This window comes from Mastomys coucha, unplaced genomic scaffold (assembly GCF_008632895.1).
Source record: "Mastomys coucha isolate ucsf_1 unplaced genomic scaffold, UCSF_Mcou_1 pScaffold2, whole genome shotgun sequence".
Taxonomy (NCBI): domain Eukaryota; kingdom Metazoa; phylum Chordata; class Mammalia; order Rodentia; family Muridae; genus Mastomys; species Mastomys coucha.
In genome coordinates this window covers 22497821-22521041 of record NW_022196902.1, presented here as the reverse complement: position 1 = coordinate 22521041, position 23221 = coordinate 22497821, and the positions used below count along the sequence as shown (strand labels likewise).

At 38.5% G+C, this 23221-nt stretch overlaps 1 long non-coding RNA gene across 1 annotated transcript in view; it reads left to right on the top strand.

The window, feature by feature from the left end:
- The window catches only part of LOC116097725, a 66929-nt gene that overhangs the window by 43116 nt on the left and 592 nt on the right, over positions 1-23221 (top strand). The gene's annotated exons all lie outside the window — the stretch shown is intronic.

The following is a 23221-nucleotide window of genomic DNA, read 5'->3' as shown; positions in this document are numbered from 1 at the left end:
AGGCAATCTTACCCTTTGCTGCCACAGCCTTTGTGGTGTGCCTCAGGCAATCTTACCCTTTGCTGCCATACCTTTCTGTCTTGAACCCAGACAAGCTGCCTTGTGAAGGAAACTGCAACAGGAGCTTAGTTCAGAAACAACAGCAACTCAATTGCTGGGCGCAACAACTAAAATCCTACCTTGTAAGCCTTATTAAATCTAAGTTCTCCAGTGGCAAATCCTGATGGATCCACCATTGAAACCAAGAGATGCTCATTACTGCCTCTTGTCCTCATGCTGTCCCTGTCCAAAAAGACCTAAATCTCTCCTGCTTCCTCTCTTCCTCTCTCCAACCTGAAAGTCCTGCCTACTCATCCAGGGATTGGCTCCTTTATTCATTAGTGGATTTGTTCAAAAGAAATCACCTGAGTATGACTCGCTGCTTGTCCACAGACCCTCCCAGGCGAGCAGAATTAGCATCAACATACAAATAGCACCAGGCCCATCTGCAACAAACAAAAATTGCAATTCACAATAAAGACACTGTAGTGACAGACATGAGAGTGATTGGTTGCAAGGCAGCTGCAATCCTCTAAATGGATAACCCTATGTAAGAGGTTACATAAAAACAAAAATTAAAAACAACTAGTGAATTTGATTATATTATGATAGAAGCTTAAAGTGGTTAAAGTATTCTTCTAACAGATACATCACACATATATACTCATAAAACATTGAAAATTCTCAGTAAATTTCAAACAAAAGTTTTAGATAAATTTGAACATTATGAAGATATATTCATATATAAAAGCAACATCAAGAACATGTTACCATGATATGTAATAAGTTATTTTCATGTACTGCAATAAAGTAAACCTAAAAGACTGATTTTTTTTTTCTATAATAAAAAGAGAGTAACGTCAAGGTGTATGGAAGCTAGTCGTGGCAGCTCATGCCTGTAATCCTAACTCTCAGCAGATTGTCATGAGTTTGATGTCAGCTTGGACCACATAATGAGTTCTACTTCAGTCTGAAATACAAAGTAGTAACTCTGTCTTAAAAAAAAAATTGATGTAAGATGGCAAACAGACAGACAGGCAGGCAGAGAGGCAAATAGACAGACAGACTAGGAATATGTTCAAAGATCAAAACTATATTAAAAGTATTTTGAAGGGAGGGTCCAAAGTTGCAACTTGATGGTAAAAAACTACTGAACATGTGCAAGGGCTCCAGAAATGCAGAAAAAGAATGATTCTTTTCTTTTAAAATAGATTAAGTATCACCCAGAAAGGTGGAGCATTTAAAAAATTATTTTAGTAATTAAATGCCTCAGGTAAAACCTAAAGTCCATTACTTAGGGAGAGAAAAGGAAATACTTACAAAATTAGTAAACAGAAAAGAATATTAGTTGTTAAAGCAAATATAATCAAGTAAAATCAGATCAAATTTCTTTCAAATTCTATTTAGATATTAAAAAATACCACAAATAATATTATGAGAAGTTAGGAAGCATTATTATAAAAAATGCCTTTTCAAGTCTCAGGACTATATCTCACTCATTTTATTAAAATCATATCTATAACTTAACACCTCATAAGTACACAAAACACTTATAAACACTTGCATACTAAATTCAAAGCTAGCCATTCAAGAATTTATACCTATATAAATTATAATTCATATAGTTGTGTGCTCATTGACTGAAAGAAAATGTATTGTGTTCAATGAACATTATTCTTCCTTTTTCAGTATTGTGTTCAATGAGTAGTATACTTCCTATTTCATTTTTAAAGGATGAAATACTTTGCATGTGTTAATATGTAGAAATATGTAGAAAATGCTAATAGTTTCATGAAAGTAATAAACTATGACTGAAACTTAAGAAAGAAGAGCAAGGGGCTGGAGAAATGGTTCAGTGGTTATGAGCACTTACTGCGCTTCTGAAGGTCCTGAGTTCAAATCCCAGCAACCACATGGTGGCTCACAACAATCTGTAATGAGATCTGACATCCTCTTCTGTAGTGTCTGAAGACAGCTATATATGATAAATAAATAAATAGACAAATAAATAAATCTTAAAAAAAAGAAAGAAGAGCAAATTGTTACATATATGTCCAAACACACACAATATGAACAACCTCCTTTATATAAAATTTGGTAACACTTGTGTGCTAGTAGGCCTGATTAAGACATTAAGAGCTCATCATATTGAAATAAAATGTTTTCTAAGGATTCCAATATGATTCAGCACTACGTCTATGGTCTATGATGGATTTTGGGATCCTGGAGCTTTGGTTTAGTGCTACCATTGAGTATGCATCTGACCTTGAACAAATATGATCAACATATCTTAAAAAGTTATGCATAAATGCTGACCTGGTTTACAGTATAATCGACATTATCTTTACTATTATTTTTTAGTAATTTAATTTCTAATCTGGGAGAATATCATCATTATGGTTTTTTTTTAATTGTAGGACAGAAATTTGTATAATCACTATTTTGCTTTGTGTGGTTTGGATTAAAACTCTAAGAAAAGAATAAAGGAATGAAAGAGCCCATGTATATAACATAAGAAGAAATGTGTTCCTCTCTGTAGATTGAAGAAAGCTTTTCCTTGAGGTGGTGACCATCAGGAACCATGAAGAGAGCTTTTCCTTGAGGTGGTGATCATCAGGAACCATGACAAAGGCATTTCTGGGCCTCTTGTCTTGGTTTATGACACATGGATTTGGTTGTATTTTCTCTTGCTGTAGAAAAATTTTGTCAGCTACTATTTTTCTGGCAGCTCATGACAAAGATGGAAATAAATGGTACCCATTCTATTATCTAAAATTTTGACATGGATATGGTAATAGGATAACCACACTAATTTAAAGAGATGCTGTTTATTAAAGAAATATGGCAAGGTGGTATCAAACAAAAATCCCACACTTGTGATTCATTATTACCGTGCTCACCACTGTATCATTGCTCACCGGCATTACGATCATGTAAAGCTACACTATAGTCACAGAAAGACAGTGATCAGCACCCTGGAAGTCTCTCCTAATGAACAAACTGACCAGGAAGTAGAGAAATATAACCTCATCAATTTGTGCCCAGCAGCCACCAGCCATCTGCAGTTCAAACCAGCACACTACTCACTTCATGTTTCTGACACTAAATGTCTCAAAATTAAAAGCTAGTTAAATGTCTCAAAATTAAAAGCTAGATGAACATGATTTTTTTCTTGGGGGGGGTGTCACTGAAAATAATGGAACCTCTGCAAATGTTAAGATTTTTATTTATAAGAAGATTATTTTCTGAAACCTGGCATGCTTACATTCCTAAATTTGAAAAAGGAACTTCAAAAAAAATTACTTCCAAAAATCAGCATTCTTTCACAAAGATAAAAATCATATATATTAGGCTAGAGGAAATAGCTCAGTGCTTAAGAGTCCTAGTTGCCTTTTCAGAGGCCCTACATTCAAGCCCCAGTAGTCACAGGATGGCTCACAATGTCTATAACTCAAGGCTCTATAACTATAACTAAGGGCTCTGGTCTCCAGAGTCATCAGGTATGCACATGGTACATAGATATACACACAGACAAAGCACAAATATACATAAAACAACATTAAAATAATAAAGTAACATTAGCTCAAATAATATTATTGAATATATTTGTGGAGTTTAATTAGCATTTCAAATGAATATGTGACTAGCACCATATTTAAAAATAAAACAAAAAAATATTTTCTTTTATTTTTTCAGTTTTAAAATTTCTTTCAAGGTTTTTTGTTTGTTTGTTTGTTTGTTTGTTTCCGAGACAGGGTTTTGCTTTGTAGCTCTGGCTGTCCTGGAACTCACTGTGTAGACCAGGCTGGCCTTGAACTCAGAAATCCACCTGCCTCTGCCTCCCAAGTGCTGGGATTAAAGGCATGCGCCACCACTGCCCAGCTCTTGAAAGGTTTTAAATCAACATTCTTTGTAAAATTTTGAAATTGGTAATATTGTCCTAGATATATATACATTTTTTTTTTTACCAAAACCACCTATCAAATAAATCACCTCTATTTATAATTTCTGTACAAGTTCAAATTTAGAAGCAAAAAAATTTTGTAGGTTTGGTTACCTTTTCCTAACAATATACAAACCAAAAAATTACCCAATTTAACTATTTCTTCTTGTGAGTCATTTGTTAAGAAATGATTGTGTAATTTCAAAACAAGATTGTCTACACTCTCTGTATCTTATTCTGCAGTTTAGTATGTTCAGCTCATTTGCCTGTTTCTTGCTATTTCCCAAAAACACTTTAATAATTACAATGTAAAAAGCTTCACCTAGAAGGTATTGTATTATCTAATCATTTATTGAATAGTATGTTTACAAATTTCCAGTTGGTGTTGGTCAAAGCATTACTAAAGTGTGGCAGTCTCACAAAAATTTACATATTTTTGAATGGCAATAAATGTGAAAAGCAAGGACCAGGTCCTGAGGTTGCCACAGGCATGCCCTGAGTGTGGCTGATCAAACCACAGCTTAGGTGTCAGTCCTTGCCTTCCACCTTGCTTGAGATCGTTTTTCTTTTTACTGTTGTTCACTGCTACATCCCAGGCTAGCTGGTCCACAAGCTCCAACAGCTTGGGTCCTCTTTCCATCTCAGGGTAGTGGCATTGTGGTTGTGGACACACTCCATTACACCTGGATTTTACATGGGTTCTGTTTAGGAATCCTATCATTTCTAGATTTCAGTTGGTAGAATATGACTTTTTTGATGAAATTATAAATTCTTCATATATCATGTTGTATTTTGGATGAGAAATGTCCTCCATGGACATGAACACTTAGTCTTTAGGTTCCCTTGTCATTTGGAAAGGTTACGGGCCCTTTTGGGAGTTCAGACTTGCTGGAGGAAATATGTCACTGGAGGTAGATTTGGGGGGGATTTATAGCCTTACTCACTTAGTGTTTTCTCTGTTTTCCTATGTACAGTAGAATACAAGCAGCCAGCTTCCTGTTCCTGCTGTAAGACTGCATGCCCTACCAGCCATTACAGACTTTAGCTTTCTAGAACCATAAACCAGAACAAATTCTTCCTTGCATTGCTTTTGACCAGGGTGTTTTATCACAGAGATAGAAAAGTAACTAACACATATCACTGCCAATTGCAAGCACATTGCTCCTCTATAGATTCTTTTGATGAGAATGTCATTAACCATGGTAATATACTACCAGGATATCTGTCCAAATTATTCCCATAAAAATAAATATATCAGACTTAACCCCTAAATCAAAGACTCACTTTGATTCCTATATTGGCATGGGGCACAGGGAAGAGGAAACATTGGAATTAGCTGACTTTCAGTTTGAAGCATTTGCAGATTCCAGCTCAGGCTTTGAGGTTGAGAAGGTCTGCTATCAATGAAGCCACATGTTCTACCTGTACCCGAACCCAGGGTAACCCTTACTGTTGGAGGGGAAACCCACTCAGTTTCTGGTGGACACAGGGGCAGAATATTCGGTCCTCCTACAATCAGATGGGCTGATTTTCAAAAAAAAGTCCTGGGTCCAAGGGGCTACTGGCAACAAACAATACTTATGGACTACTTGAAGAACAGTGGATATAGGCATGGGCCAAGTATCCCACTCGTTCATTGTCATCCCAGAACGTCCTTGCCTCTTGTTAGGGAGAGACCTTCTCACAAAGATGGGAGCACCGATCCATTTCCTCCCAGAAAGACCCCAGGTCAGGGGCCGACAGGGAGAACCCATTCAGGTGCTGACTATGAAACTAGAAGATGAGTACCAACTCTTTGAGAATTAGGATTATAGGCCTGAAGATGTAGATTTGTGGTTACAGAACTTCCCACAGGCTTGGGCTGAGACAGCAGGAATGGGGAAAGCTAAGAACCAGCCTTTGGTTCCCGTAGAGATGAAGGTCCAGGCCAGCCCAGCAACCGTTCACCAGTATCCTATGTCCAAAGAAGCTCGAGATGGGATCTGACCCCACATCCTATGCCTCCTCCAATTGGGGACCCTGCAGAGGTGCTAGTCCGCATGGAATACTCCTGTCCTCCCAGTATGAAAGCCAGGGTCCAATGACTATTGACCTGTCCAGGATCTCAGGGAAGTAAACGAACGGGTGTCTGACCTCTACCTTATGGTTCCTAATCCATATAACCTTTTGAGTTCCTTGCATCCCTCTAGGATCAGGTATACTGTACTGGTCCTAAAAGATGCCTTCTGCCTATCACTGGCCCCTAAGAGCCAAGAGTACTTTGCCTTTGAATGGAAGGACCCGAGTCGGTTATAACAGGCCAGCTCATGTGGACCCGCTTGCCTCAGGGTTTCAAGAACTCTTCCACTATTTTTGATGATGCCCTACATCAAGACTTAGCTGCCTTCCAAGCATCCAATCCCCAGATAACTCTTTTGCAGTATGTGGATGACCTTCTTTTAGCTGCATCCAGCAAGGAACTGTGTTTGGAAGGGATCAAATGTGTATTCATGAAACTGGGAGAGTTAGGCTACCGTGCCTCAGCCAAGAAAGCTCAGATATGCGTCCAAAAGGTCAGTTACCTGGGGTATTTGCTCAGGGGAGGGAAGAGATGGCTATTAGATGCCAGAAAGGAAACTGTGTTTCATATCCCACCACCAATGAGTCAGAAACAGGTTAGAGAGTTCCTGGGCACAGCAGTCTCCTGTCGCCTATGGATACCAGGATTCACAGAGATGGCAGCCCCTCTTTATCCTCTCATCAGAATAAGCAGCCTTTAGTGTGGGGAGAGAAAGAGCAACAGGTTTTTGACACTATCAAAACGGCCCTCATGTCAGCTCCTGCCCTGGGTTTTCCTGATGTGACTAAGCCATTCCACCTGTATGTGGCAAAAAACAAGGGCATAGCAAAAGGTGTCCTGACCCAAAAACTGAGTCCATGGAAGAGACCAGTGGCATACCTCTCAGAAAGGGTGGACCCTATGGTCTCTGGGTGGCCTGCCTGTCTGAGGATAGTAGTCACAGTCTCAGTGTTGGTTAAAGATGCAGATAAATTGACTCTGGGAGAAGATCTGGTAATATCCACTCCACACACCCTAGAGAATGTGGTACACCAGCTCCCTGCCCATCAATGGCTCCTTAACGCCCGAATGACCCATTATCAGACTTTGCTACTCAATTCTGACAGAATCACGTTTGCATCCCCCCATGGGCCTAAATCCAGCCACCTTTTTCCCAGATCCCAATCTTGAGCCTCCCATCCATGACTGTCAGCAAGTGCTCGCTGAGACATACAGCTGGCACAAAGACCTGTCTGACTGGCCCTTGGCTGATGCAGAAAAGACTTGGTTCACAGATGGGAGCAATTAACTAGAAAAGGAGCAAAGAAAAGCAGGTGTGGCCGTGGTGGATGGACAACAGGTTGTATGGGCACAAACTCTGCCAGTGGTAACCTCTGCTCAGAAAGCTGAGCTCATTGCCCTCACAAAAGCTCTTGAGCTAGGAGAAGGCAAAAAGATCAACATCTACATAGATAGTAGATATGCCTTAGCTACGGCCCATGTCCATGGCTCATCTACCAGCAGCGGGGATTACTGACCTCGGGAGGTAAAGAAATCAAGAATAGTCCTGAGATTCTGGTGCTACTAGAAGCCTTTTACAAACCACCCAAAGTGAGTATTATTCACTGTCTGGGCCACCAAAAGGGTGGTTCCTTTATAGCTCAAGGGAATAATTCATCAGTTCAAGAAGCTTAGGCGGCAGCCTCTAGAGAGACCAAAGTGATGGCGGCCAGAGAGTCTGAATTGCCTGAATTTAAGTTCCAGTACTCCACTGACGACCTGGTGGTTATCTCAAAGGACCATGAAAATCATTTTGATCAGAGAAAGGGGGTCTGGGTGACCCCATAGGGTAAAAGAATACTACCACAAGAACAGGCAAAGACAATGATAAAACAAATGCACCAATGGACCCATCTAAGGGTAAGCAAGCTAACACAAACTGCCTTGAGGTCTAAGTATCATATTCCAGGACTAAAATACCTGATAGAACAGGTGGTTCACAACTGTATACACTGTCAGAAGGTGAACGCTAGTAGAAATAAGACTGATACTGGTAAACTGTACCGAGGGGACCGGCCAGGAGTCTACTGGGAAGTAGACTTCACAGAGATAAAACCAGGCAAGTATGGCTACAAATATCTTCTAGTTTTCATAGATACCTTCTCAGGATGGGTAGAAGCTTTCCCTACTAAGCAAGAAACCGCAACCGTAGAAGATACTAGAAGAAAATTTCCTCCAATTTGGAGTGCCCAAGGTAATTGGATCTGATAATGACCCAGCCTTCATTGCCAAGGTAAGTCAGGCAGTGGCCAAGTATTTAGAGGTCGATTGGAAACATCGTTGCATTTATAGACCTCAGAGCTTAGGACAGGTAGAGAGGGCTAACAGAACTCTAAAAGAGGCTTTGACAAAATTAACCATAGAGACTGCGGCAAACTGAGTGGTGCTCCTTCCTCTGGTCCTGTTCAGGGTTAGAAATACCCTTTCCCACTTCAGTTTGACCCCCTTTGAGATCCTGTATGGGACCTCAGCGCCCCTAACTCTACTAGGGGATGTTATTGAGCCAGCCTGTCATAGTAATAATGATTTGAATGCCAGATTAAAAGTGCTGCAGGTGGTGCAGAAAGAAGTTTGGTCATGGTTGAAAGCCACCTATGAGCCCGGGACCCCTGAGACATCACATCAGTTCCAGGCTGGACATGCATTCTATATAGGACGACACTGAGCCCAGACACTTAAGCCTTGCTGGAAAAGACTGTACCTTGTCCTGCTAATCACCCCAACTGCAGTGAAAGTAGATGGGCTTACACTATGGATTCACATATTGCACATTAAACCCTCTCCACCGGAGCTGGAACTACACCCTTGGAGAACACAGACTACTGACAACCCACTGAAGCTCAAGATAGTTAAAAATGGGACTCCGATTGGTCATGGTCCTGTATCTTAGTTCCCTTCCCTTGAGCCCATTCGGTGCCAGCCCTCACCAACCATGTAACCTGACTTAGATGGCAATTACTGGACACAGAGACATAATATAGAGCAGGTCTAAAGTCACTAGCCAAGCCTGTGGTGGCCTGACATGTTCCCCGATGTCGGCAAACTGGCCTTTGGGGCACCAGCTAACTGAGATATGGAAGGATATTACGACCCCAACATGACTGCTTCCAAAGTGTTCTCTTCCCCCCGGCTGGCATGGGTTAGACCCATTTGGGGTGGGGGTGGGGTGCAGACATGTGAGTCAGAGGAGTCAACTCCATACCCTGACCTTTTATGTTTGCCCTGGATTCCACCGAAGCATTCCCTTAATCCGACATGTGGAGGTCAAGATCATTTTTTCTATAAAAATTGGGGCTGTGAAACCTCGGGTGATACATACTGGAAGCTGTCTTCCAGTTGGGACTATATAAAGGTGGCCGCCAACTATAGCCATCATGAGGCAAGAAAGGCAGGGTGGACATAATGTTTGGAGTATGAGACCTGGTGTCACCCACTCCACATTACTTTTACAGAGCCAGGGAAGCAGGCAGTCGGTGGACAACCAGTTCCCCTTGAGGACTTAGATTTTATAAAAAAAAAATATGATGATGGGCTGCTATTTAACATTAAGCTCAAGATAGAAGCCCCTTATACTCTGCTAGGCCCAAATTCAGCCTTGAGCCCTCCCTGTCCACCTCCAGATACTCCATGGTCCCCTCCCCAGATTAAACCCAAAATGGGAACTGCCACACCAACTGCTGCATTAGGGACCATCATACTCTCTCTAGAAGCCCTACCCACACAGCCTCCAGAATTTGATCTGAGTGTCAACTCTCCTTAATATGCTAACTAGTGCCTTCGGAGTACTCAATGCTACAAACCCTGAGATGACTAAAAAGTGTTGGCTATGTTATGATGTGGCACCCCCTTACTATGAAGGCATTGTATGTGTTGGTACTTTTACCATTTCTTTAGAAGCATCCCATTGCAGGTGGAACCATCAACAAGTCTGCCTGACCCTGTCTGCTGTTACTGGAAAAGGCCTTTGTGTAGGTCAAGTCCAACAAACCCATCAACATCTGTGTAATATTTCATACCCTGTTATAGAGAATCCAACCGGATACCTCCTCCTGCCCTTAGACAGCTGGTGGGCCTGCTCCTCAGGGATCACAACCTGCTAAGTTTAGAGATTCTAAATAACAACCATGACTTTTGTGTTCTGGTCCAGATAGTGCCTAGATTGCTGTACCCCCCACCCATGAAGATGTACTGAATTACTGGGATCCTAAGTTTGGAAACTTAGTAAGACACAAAAGAGAATTGAGGATTACCTTGGCAGTCATTTTGGGGTTGGGCTTAGGAGCTGCAGGGTAAGCCACAGGCCATACAACATAAGGCATATGGAGAGCTACCATTGATTTAGAAATAGAGAAAATAGAAAAGACTTTTGCTGACCTCCAAGAATCCCTGGCCTCCCTCTCAGAGGTGATCCTTCAGAATAGGAGAGGATTAAACCTGCTATTCCTTAAAGAAGGAGGTCTGTGTGCCACACTAAAGGAGGAGTGTTGTTTTTACATAGACCACTCAGGAAGAGTCAAAGACAATTTAGCTAAGATTAGAGAGGGTTTAGATGAAAGAAAAAGAGAAAGAGCTCAAGGCAAGAGCTGGTTTGAAGCCTGGTTTAATTCCTCCCCTTGGTTCACAACTTTGGTCTCTACACTTGTAGGACCACTAATTATACTCCTATTATTACTTACCTTTGGCCTCTGCATTCTAAATCACTTAGTTGCCTTCATTAGAGAATGTGTCACTACAGTACAGATTATGATGTTGAGACAGTGATATCAAGAAGTGAACCAAGATGAGATACAGCAGTATAGTGCATAATCTCAGGACTGAAATATGTTCAAGAAAGAGGAGGGAACGTAAGAATTGAGCAAACAGGGATACCTCATAAAAATTCTGGGGAGCCAGGAATGGTCATTAATCTTAAAGACAGGGAGCTGCAAAGGGTTTACTGAACTAACATCTGTCCCCAAGAGATGCCCTAATTGTGGGGAGTAATGCCAGGTTCCAGGAAATGTCCCCAGGAGAGGGTGGATCTACCTCCCACCCCTTCTACATGCAACAGGTATCTCCTCCTCACCTGGGAGACTGCAGGATGACCCTAGTATACTGGATTATTAAAACCTCTTGCTTATTGCATCGATCTCTGTCTCTGTGTTCATGAGTGGGGCATCCACCCCTGAATCTTACAGTGGTCCCGCTTCACACATGCAGTAAAGTACTAAGTTTCAAATGAGCAAATTTAACATAAACCAGCAGTCAACTGATTTAAACAAAAATTTATACTTAAAAGAACAAGTTGATATCTCCCTGTTGATAGTTGCTTGTGTAATGGTGTCTGCCTTTTGGCATGAGCCCCCTAAAATAACCTTTGAGGTTGACACTGCTAGACTTTTAGCAGATTTTTGTGTCCTGGTTTTGACGTGTTCTGTAAAAGCACAATTCCTTTTTAGTCTCTACAAATGGAGTCCTGCTTTGAGAAAAGAACATGTGCCTTTCATTTTCTCAGGTCACTGACCATAGAATTTATGGTAGATTTCAAAGAGTATTTCCAAATAATAAGATAAATAGCTATAGAACTATGTTTGGTAGATGAGGGCATTGCCATAGCAAGAACATTCAAATTACTCTGCTGTGTACTTTATAATGGACTGTTAAGTCTGTTTTCCATACAATGGGAGAGCTATAATTTCTAGAGGTTTTCAAGGATCCTCTCCTGTCAGATACTGGAGGCTCTGAGCATCTTTCAGGCCCTCTAGCTAGGTACAAATCTGGCTGCTAGATGAAACCACCAATGAGAGCAATGCTTAAAATGTCTTTCACTAGCACAAAACAAAAATTAGGTGGTCATAGCTTTTTGCCTTACCCATTCTCATTGAATCTGAGCTATTATTAATTATCTTATAGTACATGTGTATCTCATACCTATTACCAATAAGAAAATTATGGGATATTGCTCATTACCTTCTAGTATATGTGTATCTCATACCTATTACCAATGAGAAAATGATAAGCTATTGTTCATTATCTTATATTCTATGTGTATCATTCCTATTACCAATAAAAATATGACAGAAGCTGAAAATAAAGTAGAAATATAGCAGACCCTTTCTTAGTTATTTTTATATAAGTAGTAGTAATAATACCCGGATTAGAAATAAAGTAATTATATGCAAATGTATTGAGGGAGACCTAATGATCATAAGCCAGGGCAATACCATACAAACTAGGGTGGAAAATAACACTTAACAGAAACAAGAGTATCAGATTCACAAGACCATTTTCTTAAGCCAGCCTTTAAAGTATTTTGCTACAAAACTATATAATATATATATTCACACACACATATATACATATGCATGTATATATATGTATGTATACCTATATGTATATATATATATATATACATATGTATGCCAATATATATGCCTAAATATATACACCTATATATGCCTACATATATATATACATACATGCATACATATATATATACACACATACATACATATATATATATATATATACACACACACACATATATATATATATATTTGGCATAGATTATCTTTGGGAAGCTTTGAATTTTCAAAAATAATTTCTATGTTTTCATGGCTCCATCATTCTTTAGGAAGTTATACCATTTCTTCTTTTGCCATGGTTGTTTTCAAAATCTTTCCCAATTCTTTACCAAAAGCACTATGTTCAATTACAACAGTCAAGCACCTTGAGGATTCAGCTTTGAGAGTATCACTTCATTTTGGATTTGGTAGGTTGGGTCATAGCTTTAATCAGACCTTTTTCCTCAGCTTTTTATCTTGTGTCATTCAACATCCCTGAGAGTAGTCAAAGCCACAGGAATGCCAGGGTGATTATTGGCCAATGTCAAACTTACTTTAGAGTAGAGGCCTTTTAAGTTCTGAAGACAGATTTACCTTTCTTACAGGCTTAATAGAATTAACCAAATCAGCACTTCCTGTTGAAGGTAGAATGCACAGTAACCAAGCTAGCTGTATCATTAAGAAAGCACATGTGTTTAAAATAAAATTGTTTCTAACAGTGTGTCTCAAATACCTACTCATCTGGCATACCTTTTGACTTTTGATTGCTGTCCAGCTATGATGACTTTAATCTTATTCTTTGAAACACGCTCTGTATCACTCCTTTCCTCTGTCAGCTATCAAATAGAAGTTTTTCTAATAGGAAGAGAAATATAATATACTTGACATATACTTGAAAGTCAAGCTATATGACCTTCAAGGGACCAAGCTTGTTGGTTCTTCCTCATAGAACATTTGCATTCTATGTAGGTCCTACTCTTATCTCCTCCTTATAAGCAAGAAATAGTAGCTCCTTGCAGTTCCTAGTACATAGTTTGTCATACTTTGCTAGGGTACTACCTCCAGAAATTTCAGTTCACACTTCATTCCCATGTTATCTATCCCATCTAGGAAATGGGTACCTTTTTCTTTGGATGAGGAACTTCAAACCTTGTAAGTAAGTAGAGCCAGGATGCCTGGTTTCTGTCTCAGTATCAGGATGTGAGAGATAGCTTTCTGCTTGTTTTTCATCTATCAATGGTTTAATATATAATACACATTATACATGTATATATAATATATATGTATAACATATACTTGTAAAAAACATCCTCATATAACATATTGGCACAGTCATATGTTCAATTGTTGATCTGGATTGTTCAATCAAAAGATGTTCTATAGAAAAGTTAAATGGTTTCTTGAACTAAATCCTGCTGTCTGCCTACTTCCTTCTGGGGTGTCAGAACAAGACCGGGGAGGGCAAAGTGGAGCTACAAGCAAATAGGTTCCAGAGGTCTCCAGTCCAGCCAGGGATTCTGGGAGTGTTGCAGCTCTTAAAAGAGAATTGGAGAGGTTTGTGTGGTCTGCATAGGGAACCAGGGTCCTGTATGTCTCATCTGCTACTATTGCAGTGGCCATGTAACAGCTCAGTAAACACAGCCCCTCTTAGACCACCCATGATGAAATAACTTATGTGCTTTATTCCATGTGGACAAGGACTATATAAACCTTGATGAGTAGGGTAGGATTTCAAGAGTGGATGTTTCCCACTGGCTGACATTTCAGATGTTAGTGATGTTTTATTTCCATGGGGAAGGACTCCAAGTGCTACTTTATATGTCTTACTGCTTGTAGTCTTCTCAGTGGGGTGTCATGGTTACATATTCCAAAGAAGATACAGGGACAGGTAGAAAATGGCTCTACCCCTGTCTATTTCAGATCTCTGAGATTCCTGGGTCTGAGCTCATTGAACCTTGCCAGTTCTCATGCCTGTTGGTGACATGGACTACTTGCCCTAGATCCTAGTGCTAAATTTAGAATGATTGTGCAAATTAAAATTAGTCTCAAAGCATGATTGTATAGCTGAAAGCATGTATGGCATGTCTAAATTAGAGATAATTTTTAGTTGTATAGCTGTACTTTTAAATGTTAATACATGGGAGAGATTAATCAAGGGCAAGAGCCTAGCCTATTAAAAATTCAAACCACAGTTACCCACTCATGCTCCTCTAATTCTCCAATATATATTCTGTCATGACCCCAGCTTTCTCTCTAGTGTTCTAAGTTATTAATCACCTATAGGTTTTTAAGGGTGGGGCAGAGCCCTATTAATTTATTCATAGTTGTCCTTAAGTTCATTTTGTTGCCTTTTGTCTGTGGCTGTCTTTTAGCGTGTCTTTTAGGCTCACTCTATTCTTAGGTCATGCTTAGCCTTCACTTCCATCATTCTTAACAGCAGCATTTCAAGGGTCTTGACAGAAAAAAGACAAAGATGCTTCAAGGTGCTTAAATCAGTGCTTTGTTCTACGTAACTGATGAGCAATCATAAACTCAGACTTTTAAGATGAGAAGCTAAAGGTTGACAATATGGTATCCGTAGTTAACTGAGATCTGTGTATGCAGCTCATCTAAGATTATCCTTGAGATGGGTTACATCAACCAGACTTGTAATCTGATCATCTCAAGGACATTTATCCACTAGGGAGTTGCCATGGAACTGTCTGTATACCTACCTGTTGGACTTCCCATGTCAGTATGTCATCTCATAATTTTACTTCCAATTTCCTCTGAGTTTCTAACTTGTTCTCAAAATCCATGTAACCACTCTCTCCTCTGTTTTCTCCTCAGAGCTTCCTGATATAAGCCATAGCTCTTTTGATATACTACTTATAAATTCTGCCAGATAATTGAGTTAAGAAACCATCAGGCTATGGAAAGCACTGGAGTGGGTTGTTGCTTTGATTTGCTTCCAAATTTATGTATTTGTTTGTTTGTTTGTTTTCTTTGCATGTTTGTCAGTTATTTGTTCTTACAATGGTGGATGACATTTCTTGGCAATACAATTTTAGTTCTTCACAAATGCCCACAACCATCCAGAAAGGGAGCTTGATTGCTTCTTCATGCTTCCTGTTTGCTTTTTGCCCTTGTGTTATATAGAAGATGAGAGAATCTGGCTAAGGAAAAATGGGTCTGGAATGTTCATATTACATTGCAATATAAGTTATGCAGTAAAAAGACATACTAAATCTATTAAAGTTTTATACCAAACAACTGGCAGACATAGAAATATTCTTTATGTACCCTTTACTCTATAATACAGATTAAAACCTTGAAGTGGAATTTAAAGTATCTAACATTGTAACAAAATACAGAAAAAAAAACATGATGACTGATATTACCAATATGATCACAGGCATGCTTGTTTATGACATGTGTTCCCTGAGAATTGCAATGCATTTTCATTATTCTGAAGGTCAGCTACCGAGGCAGCCACACAGGTTATTAGTAAACTTATTAAGAAATGATGACCAATGCTACAAACCAGGAAAAAAATGAGCCTTTAAGTTACATTGAACTTGCCCTAGGGACATGAATACCAATACAAATGTTAGGCTAGAATGTTTATAACCATTAACATGGTAGACTTCTGCAATTTAGTCATACTTCAAACCTGTGAAGTAATCAAGTCCTTTCTCTTTTGCTTCACATCTGTCAAAATCGTCTTTAAGCTTGGGCTTTCCAGCAACATTCAAACGTTATTAGAATCATTGTAGACTTCCTTGCTTTGTTACACAAATTTTTAGCGATTTGATATGAATTCAATATTATAAGGTATAAAATCTAGCCATAATACCTTTCTCTATTCTTACTCTATGAATTTAATTGCATCTTGTACATCTTTTATTTGTGAAGAGGCTGCAGAATTGGTATATTGTTAAAGATTTCTTTTTCTTTTATTATTTGACTTTTAAAATTAAAATAAAACTTCATCATTTCTTGATAGTTTCTCTCTTCTTTCCAACCCTTCACAGTCCCATTCTACCCCCACTTCCTCCCAAATTCACAGCCCCTTTTCTTTATGTATTACTGCTATATGAAAATAGATAAATATATAATTACAACCTGATGAGTCCACTTAGTATTGCTTGTATGTATATGCTTTCTGAGCTGAACACTTAGTATTGGAAAACCAACTGGGGACTCACCTGAGGGAAATACTCTCATAGAAGTTGTGAATGTCCTAGAGTCCTTCATCTATAGGCTTGGTAATATTTCCCCCTTCCACACTAGTGTATCTTTTGGCATTATCACTCTTCTGGTCTTGTTTAGGCAGCCTTATGGTTGAGACTTTGTGGGTGTCATTTTCTAGGAGACACATTATCACAGCAGACTTCCCAGTTCTCTGCTTCTCACAGTCTCTCTATATCATCTTCCATAATGTTCCTTGAGCCTTAGGCATGAGGGTTCTATCATAGCTTTGTCTCTGGGGCAGGGCTCCTCATCAGTTGGTCTCTGCCTTTTGACCAGTTATGGGTAGCTGTATCGATTTTCCTCTGCTGCAATGAGAAGCTTCTTTTTTGAAGGGTGAGAGCTACACTCACATGCTTGAGGTTTGTGCTGCTACCAAAAGCAACAAGAGAATAGTGTCCAGCAGAAACAGCTGGTATCATATCAGATGGGATTCTAAGGAACCAGGCATTGGCCTAGCAAAGGCAGTGAGAGTTACTGTAACCTCACATATCTCTCTAAGAAGACTTCCTCTTGTAATATATTATTATATATATTACAAAAAACTAACCAATCAACAAACAAACAAAACCCAAAACCCTTCACTCTTTTCAACCAACAGGATAAATAAAACAAAAACAAAGCTAAGTCATCTGACTAGTTTTCATTTCTTATGTAAACAACATTTCTCTGTATTCTGAGATTATTGACCAACTTTTTTCTCTTGAATATGATAAAACATTATGATAGAACATAATCTCTCAAAATACTGCTTTTCCTTTCCTCTTTATCTTTCTATTTTTATTTATTGCTTGTTTTTTTTTTTTTTACATCTCTACCTTGTACAAACTCCAGAAGAATAATTTAAAAGACATTGAATATAGAAGAGGTACTAAGTATTCTTTACCAGTTTAATGAAAACTAAGTACAACATGTTGGAAGGTGGGTGTACTGGCAGGATATTTGTCAACTGGTCAAAAGCTAGAATTATCAGAGAGGAAGGAGCCTAAGTTGAGGAAATGTTTCCATAAGATACAGCTATAAGGCATTGTCTCATGCTGATCAATGGAGGAGGGCCTGGCCTATTTTGGGTGGTGCCATCCTTGCACTGGTGGTCATGGGTTCTATAAGAAACAGGCTGATCAAGCCAGGGGAAACCAACTAGTAAAGAGCATCCTTCTTTGGACATCATCCTTCTTCTGTATATCAGCTCCCACCTCCATGATAGTGTCCTGTGTGAGTTCTGAACAACTTTCTCTGGTGATGAACAGCAATGTGGAAATGTATACTAAATAAAATTTTGCCTTCCCCACTTGCTCTTTGATTATAGTATTTTGTTGCAACAATAGAAACCCTAACTAAGAGTTTGAACTTCTCTGAAAATTTGCCTTTTTCTGAACAGACAGGTATGTAAGATGAGTGGTGATTTCCAGGTGAAAGGCCTGTCTTCGATCATGAATTTCAGGGGGCAGTTCTGAAATGACAGTTTGCAAACTCAAAAGCAGGGAAGAGCAACTGCATCATTAGAAAAGCAAGGAGGAGTCACTGTATCTTGAGCAAAAGAATAACTGTCAGAGAAAAGAGTGTAGAAACACAGAAGATGGGTGCGTTGATGCTTCCAAATTCATTATCTTTTCCATGCAAGAATGCTAAAGAGAGGGTTAAGTGCTTTTGAAAGAAGTTTAAAGGACAACATGCTGACTGGTGGGCTATAAGAGTAGTTTCTACTTCTTGATAGTGCCAAAAGAAAATATCTACAAAAGTCTAAAACATATAAAATATTAATTATTCTAATCTATCCATAGTAGATGATCAATTTGGAATTTTGAAAGTTGTTCTAAGTGCTGATTTCTGAACCCCTAGTACCTGATTCAAACACCACTCATAGAGCAAACTTTTGGACTGAGGTATTCTGTTGACCACCACAGGAACTCTAATTCATGATGGCAAAGGTCATGCCAAGCTTAGAAAAAAGAATAGCAGAGAAGACCTTAAATACTTATTTGACTTGTATAAGTAGAAAAATTCTGGGTCAAATGAAGGTCTGACCAGAGCAGTGAAGGCAGAGTCTAGGATGCTCAAACACTTCATAGTTTTTCTCTTAGGTGTTTTTGTGTGCTTAAGTTACATCTAATCCTAGATCAGAGATGAAGATTAAAGATCACAAAAACAAACAGAAAACTCTGAGAGTAGCTAGTTGCTTCTTAAACCTTTCTTGTTTGTTTTGGGAAACTCATTTCACATCAGGCCCTATTTCACCCTCTCATTTATATGCTCATATTTCTAGGGCATATTTTCAATTTTAAAAACCTAGTAAAGTTTACATTGCAAAATAAGTCTCAATATAGGCTCAGTTTTCCGTTCTAAATTGATAACTCAATTTTTTTACCTTGTAGTCTCTTCTCTACCCAGGGCTAGAGATAACTACCTTTAGTCAACAATCAATACATAGGCCAGATATAAGATAGCTAAGAAAAAGTATATTACTAAAACAACTAAAAAAATGTTCAATACTTTCCCAGAGGAACAAAATGATACTTAGATGACTTCCTTAAAGACTGGAAGAAAATGGATAGAAAAGTTACAAAAAACTTGTAACATATAGAATAGGCCAGAAAATATGACATCTTCTTCCAGATAAAAAAGTCCTCAAATTGATCAATGATAAAGGCAATGATTAATTTGAATTTAAATATGGGAAACCCAGGATTAGGGCTATCATTAGTATTTTACTATAATAAAGTGTCTAAACGCTATTTGTTATACAGAGTACTGTTAAATGTATAGAAATTTATTATTAGAAGTTCCCAAATAACATAAAATGTAATTTAATAACAAAGAATTCACATATATATATTAATATATATAATCCTAGGTCATATGTCTAAGTAATTAATGTAATAGTAAACATAAGAGAATTGGTTAATTCTCATCACACATGAGAAACAAAGTTATATTTCTCTTTTTTTTCCATAACTTTTTTTCTTTCATGTTTTTCACAGTTGGGTAGAAGAAAAAGTTGTGTAGAAAATAAATTACTTCATTTCCTAGAAACCTGAATAAATTCTCCTAATTATTGAAAGCCCCCTTCACTTGCCATTCTTTATTTTAAAATTATCCCATTTTTCAACTTTATATGAATGGACAATAAAGGTTCAACTTTTATGATTAACACAGTTAAAATTTAAGACAAAACAAATTGAATTATACATAGTATTTATAGTTCTTTAAGTATTATTTTAAACTTTCAGATATATGCAAAATGAAAGCAAACAAAACAGAATTCACATAATAGGCACCAATAAAGGGTATGGTAATAGAACTTGAAAGGTGTAAATAAAACAAAAGAGAAAACATCACCTGGGAATCTCAACGTGAATTAGGTAAATCCACACACAGAAACACTTGGAGATCATTGTAGAACAATTTGAGCCTGTGCTATTTACAACAACTCTCATGACTTAAAATACAAACACAAATGAAAGAATGGTCGAGAATGTGTCTTGCAAAAACAAAATAATGAATTCCAGTCCTGAAAGAGTCAGTGACAAAAGCTGACACTCAGAGTAACCATCCCAGCTTTGAACAAGTTCACAATTAAGAAAGGATTATCAAAAGATGACTAAGAAAAAAAAACCCCAAAACATATAGATCATTTCAAAAGAAAATAAGTAGACTAACATCCAAAAAAACAGAAGTAATGAATCTGTGGATTATTGGGAATAAACAGTTTCTTCTAACACATGATTAAGAAAAGGCAAAAGGCAATAGAATTGGGAAGCAAAAGAATGAGAAACATAAGTACCCTATAACAGGTGACAATATTGTGTAATGCCAATCAATACGTACGATTTGTGAAATGGAAGATGTTCATGAGAAGGCATTAAGCAGCAATTTAAAATTATTAAAATCTTAGTTGAGTAACATCTTTAGTAGTCATGATGAAAAACATTTTTAGATGACCCCAAGTTCTCTAGGGATTGCTTTACTAAAGGAATACTTAAACTTAAAAGGGACCAGTAAACCCCATTCTATATAATTTGTTCCAGGGCACAGAAAAAGATGGAAGCCAATCCAATTTATTTTATGAATGTAGAATAATTCTAACACCAAAATCTGACAAATATTGCATAAAAAATAAAACAAAAGGCAGATTTCTCTCATGAATCTATGTCCAAGAGTGAATGAGTATTAGGATATGTTTGTGCCTGGCATTTATTAGCTACCTAATAAATTCCTTCTACATCACTAAAGAATGCAAAGCTGTCTAGAACAAATTCCCTGAGCTTCCAGACCCCACATCTACACATATGATGCACAGAGGGACCCTTCTTCACCTCATTTCCTTCCCTTTGAGTGAGACAAGAGAAGTTTTTTGTTTTGTTTTTGTTTTTTGTTTTTTTACGCTCTAGATTTTATTCCCCTCCTGGTTCACCCTCAGACCGTTCCCTATCCCATACCTCCTCCCCACCCCCCTGTCTCCATGAGGATGTACCCCCTAATCCCACCCCACCAGACCTCTAAACTCCCTGTGGCCTCCAGTCTCTTGAGGGTTAAGTGCATCTACTCTGACTGAATCCAGACCCCACAGTTCTCAGCTATATATGTGTTGGGGGCCTCATATCAGCTGGTGTATGCTGTCTGGTTGCTGATCCAGTGTCTGAGAGATCTCAGGGGCCCAGGGTCACCCTCCTTCCCAGCTTCTTCCAGCTTTTCCCTAATTTAACCACAGGGTTCAGCAGCTTCTGTCCATTGGTTGGGTGTAAGTATCTGCATCTGACTCTTTAAGCTGCTTGTTATGTCTTTTGGAGGGCAGTCATGATAAGTCCCTTTTTGTGAGCACTCCATAGCCTCAGTAATAGTGTCAGGCCTTGGGACCTCCCCTTGAGCTGGATCTCACTTTGGGCCTGTCACTGGACCTTCTTTTCATCTGGCTCCTCTCCATTCCCAACGCTGTAATTCTTTCAAACAGGAACAATTATGGGTCAGAGATGTAACTGTGGGATAGCAACCCCATCTCTCACCTGATGCCCTGTCCTCCTGCTGGAGGAAGGCTCAATAAGTTCCCTCTCTCTACTGTTGGGAATTTCATCTAGGGCCCCTCCCTTTGAGTTCTGAGCTCACCTACCAGGTCTTTGGTACATTTTGGACGGTCCCCCAACCTCCTGCCTCCCAAGGTTGTCTTTTCTCTGTAAATAAAACTTTGTAGGTACAGTCTGGATGCCATTGTGCCCAGGCATGTCATCTGTCAATAAACTCAGTCAGTGACTTCTGTGTCAGGTAATGATAGCCTCTCTAAACTCTTCCCATTGTGCTTCTTACAAAACTTAATAATTATTGGAAGTGTGCGGGACATGTATGTGTGTATGCACGATGTGTGTGAGTATGAGATTTCTGTGTGTGTGAGGCACATGAGTGTGTGTGATATGCATGCATATATGAGTGTGTTTGTATGTGTGTATATGATGTGGGTGTGTGTATGAGTGTGTTTGCATTTATAATATACATGCATGATTGTGTGTATGTATGTCTATATGCTTTTGTACATGTTATGTGGTACATGTATTACAGAGTAGACTCTCAGGTATCCTTTCTTGAGTTCAACTCTCATGAGACAGGGACAACACAAAGCATCTCTGTCTGTCATAGTGCCCAAACCATCAGTTCTAACTATGGAAAAGCATCATAGTGTGTTACATTTTCCAAACCATTCTACTAATCAACTTTGACACCAGATTTTAATCACAGTTGTGCTTTATCATTTTTGAATATGCCTTTTCACTTTCATACTACCTGACCTTAAGTTCAGTCCCAAGTAATACTAAGTGTTGCTTGGAGCTGATTAAAAGTTATCCTGGCCATATTTCTTATACCTTGCTAATTAATACTTTGTTTTTAAAAAGTACCACTAGGGATATATAATATAATGGGCATATGTACTATTTATTCAATAGTGGTCACTTATTTAATATATCCCATAAGACACAGTCCTTATGGCAAGATTGTTCTTCTACTTCTCTTGGTTGACAGTTTGATAAGTATATATTAGTTTTTAGCTTATGGTATGAAATATAATCAGCATCTAAACCCCAATGTTGGTGAATTCATGAGTTGCCTCAAGTAATTCTAGCCTACTTTATTTTCTCTACTCTTCTTGTGTCTAGGTGACTCACTTGTTTTTACTTACTTTTTTTCTATTTCCCACTCTTTTACTCGGAATACAGGAAAAATATTACCCTTGAATACAGCTATAGAATAGGTACCTAGCCTATCAGCAAAACACCATTGATCCTTCAAGATATAATTCGGTCAATAACCACATCTTAAACAAATATTGTTTAAAGCTTAAAGCATACTATGTTCCAGTTATATTTGATCTCTCTCACTTCTTACAGAAGAACAATTAAATGCCCTTTAAATGTTTGTTTCCCTTTAAAGTTTCAAGTCCTGAACTAATCAAAGCTGAAGAACAAAAGATGGTGAACAGAGAACTATACATACATCATTAGCACTGAGAACAAGTTTATACAGCTAAATGCGCCCATTTACAGGAAGATGCAATTGAGTAGAGGGGGCAGGCAAGCAGAGCACTGAGGAAGGATAAAGGAG